Source organism: Alosa pseudoharengus, unplaced genomic scaffold (genome assembly GCF_046254945.1).
Source record: "Alosa pseudoharengus isolate Yale_2024_CS ecotype anadromous, Long Island Sound unplaced genomic scaffold, YU_APseudo_1.1 YU_APseudo_1.1_scf_5, whole genome shotgun sequence".
NCBI classification, from domain to species: Eukaryota; Metazoa; Chordata; class Actinopteri; order Clupeiformes; family Clupeidae; genus Alosa; species Alosa pseudoharengus.
The window spans coordinates 36,903,286-36,905,785 of record NW_027468837.1 but is presented as its reverse complement, the minus strand read 5'-3'; the positions used below and the strand labels follow the sequence as shown (position 1 = coordinate 36,905,785).

Here is a 2,500-nt window from a genome sequence, read left to right as displayed (position 1 = left end):
CTGTTATAAACGGCCCTCGAAGAGAAAAAGTGCCTGAGGAAGGTTATCGAGGAAATGCAGCATGCTAAATTAACGTAGACGCAGCCCTCAACCAGATGGCACACACACACACACACACACTTGGCCATGCACGCAACCATCCTCCCAGCAGTGACTGCAGATGCCCTGGCAGGCTGCTGCTTATAGTTGCTCCTTTAACTGCAGGTTAGGTGTCAAGCACTAATGCTAACGCTAGCTTTCTCACACTTTAGCTCCTGCAGACTACGCATGTTCTGCGGTCATGATAACGCTAGTTGTGTCTGTATTAGCATGGGCTAAAGTGCTGAGGGCTAACACTAGCTAGTTGTGGCTGGGTGATCGTGGCCTCTGCATGATCAGTGCTAAGTGGTAACGTCTATTGCTATATAGCTGCTTTGCTGTGAACGTGGGCTAGGCATGAATAGTGCTAAGCGCTAATAGCTAATGTTAGTTAGCTGCATCTGTGTGAGTGCGGGCTGGGCTCCATTAGGGATAAGCGTTAACGGCTAATGCTAGCTAGCCACATCTGTGTCCGCGCAGGCTGGGCATCATCAGTGCTAAAGGCTAATGCTAGCTAGCTGCATGTGTGTGAGCACGGGCTGTGTGCCACCTGGAACTGAAACCCGGCTATGTCCAGGCTGCCACATGTGAATGCTGTTAACTTAATCAGCTCATAAAAAGATAAAAGAGAGAACTGATTGTTGGGTTTGTGGAAGCCAGTCATTTGGATAATAGGTAAAATGTGCTGCAAAATTTAGAGGATTGAGAGGCGCTAGGGAGTGTGTGTGTGTGTGTGTGTGTGTGTGTGGGTGGATGAGTGGATGGATGGATAGGGGGCTTGTTTCAGAGTGTGTGTGTCTGGGTGGGTGGATAGGGGGGTTGTTTCAGAGTTTGTGTGTGTGTGTATGTGTCTGGGTGGGTGGATTGGAGGGGGGGGGGGGGGGGGTTGTTCAGAGAGTGTGTGGGGGGGGGGGCTGTGTGTGTGTGTGTGTCTGGATGGGTGGATGGGGAGGTTGTTGGTTGTTACAGAGTGTCTGTGTGTGGTGTTGGGGTGTGTGTGTGCCAATATGCATGCTAACATGAGCCAGACAGACTGATCCAGCGCAGGAAATGGGAGTTTTTGTTCATTTAATTTCGCCCTAAGTATACTTTGGTTATTTTTCCGACTTCCCTTGTTTTGTCAGTTGTGTTTTCCAGAAATGAATCCTGACTCGCTCTGGCCAGCCCCCCGTCCGCTGTAACTAGACACGCAAGCTTTACAGCTTCCAGAGTGACCGTAACAAAACCCAAAGACTCCCTCCCTCCCTCTCTACCTCCCTCTCTCCCTCTCTCCCTCCCTCCTTCTATCCTCCGCCACCGAGAACAAACAGGCGTTCTGGGCCTGAAGCCCAAAACTCACCGCCCAGACTCCACTCCTCTCTCTCTCTCTCTGTCTCTCTCTCTCTCTCTCTCTCTCTCTCTCTCTCTCTCTCTCTCTCTCTCTCTCTCTCTCTCTTCATCAGGAGCTATTTTTTTGTCTCTTTCTCTTTTTCTTCCCTCTCTTTCTCCCTCTGTCCATCAGGAGTTGCCCCCTCCTCCCTCTTTTCCTCTCTCCATATCTCTCTCTCTCTCTCTCTCTCTCTCTCTCTCTCTCTCTCCCTCTGCACCAGGAGCTGGTGGGGCTGCTTGTTGTTCTGGGTGACTCTCATTCTCCTCCATTACTCCTGACATCTCTGATCATTTCAATCTTAACAAAACAGAGACTCCTCATGCTCCACCCTGACTCCCTGCCACACACACACACACACACGCACACATATACACACACAACCACAGGCCCACTCATAGCCATACAACCACATGTGTGTACACACACACACACACACACACACACGCAGCATAACCACATAAATACACACACTGACATAAGTCAGCAGGCACACACATAATGCTGTATATATTTTGACAAATCTGTGGAAAGTCTGTTCTAATGACAGTGGAAGAGAGAGAGAGAGAGAGAGAGAGAGGGACTAACCATGAGGGATAGGGGGAGAGAGGGATAGAGACAAATGATGAAGAGGTTGGAGGACTCTGGGGTTCCGAGTGACTCCAAGCAAAATGTCATTTTATCAGCTGCAACCGTCGGGCTTTGGAATCTTTGGCAGAATCATTTTATATACCACACACACACACACACACACACACACACACACACACACACAGACAGTCTCCTCATCTTGCCTCCTCCCCTGCTGCTGATGTCATGGCTGATGTGTGTGTAGATCAGTAATCGCTGGGCTCCTGCAAGCCCTTGGGCCAGAGAGCACAACACGGAATTCCCCTGCCCTTCTGCACACACACACACACACACACACACACAGAGAGAGACACACACACACACAGAGAGAGACACACACACACACTTCTGCACACACACACAGAGAGAGAGACACACACATACACCCTTCTGAACACACACACACACACACACACACACCCTGAT

At 50.0% G+C, this 2,500-nt stretch overlaps 1 protein-coding gene across 1 annotated transcript in view; it reads left to right on the top strand.

Annotated features, from left to right (window-relative positions):
- Positions 1-2,500, top strand: part of foxp4 (forkhead box P4) — a gene marked incomplete in the record, with an annotated part of 124,307 nt that overhangs the window by 92,085 nt on the left and 29,722 nt on the right.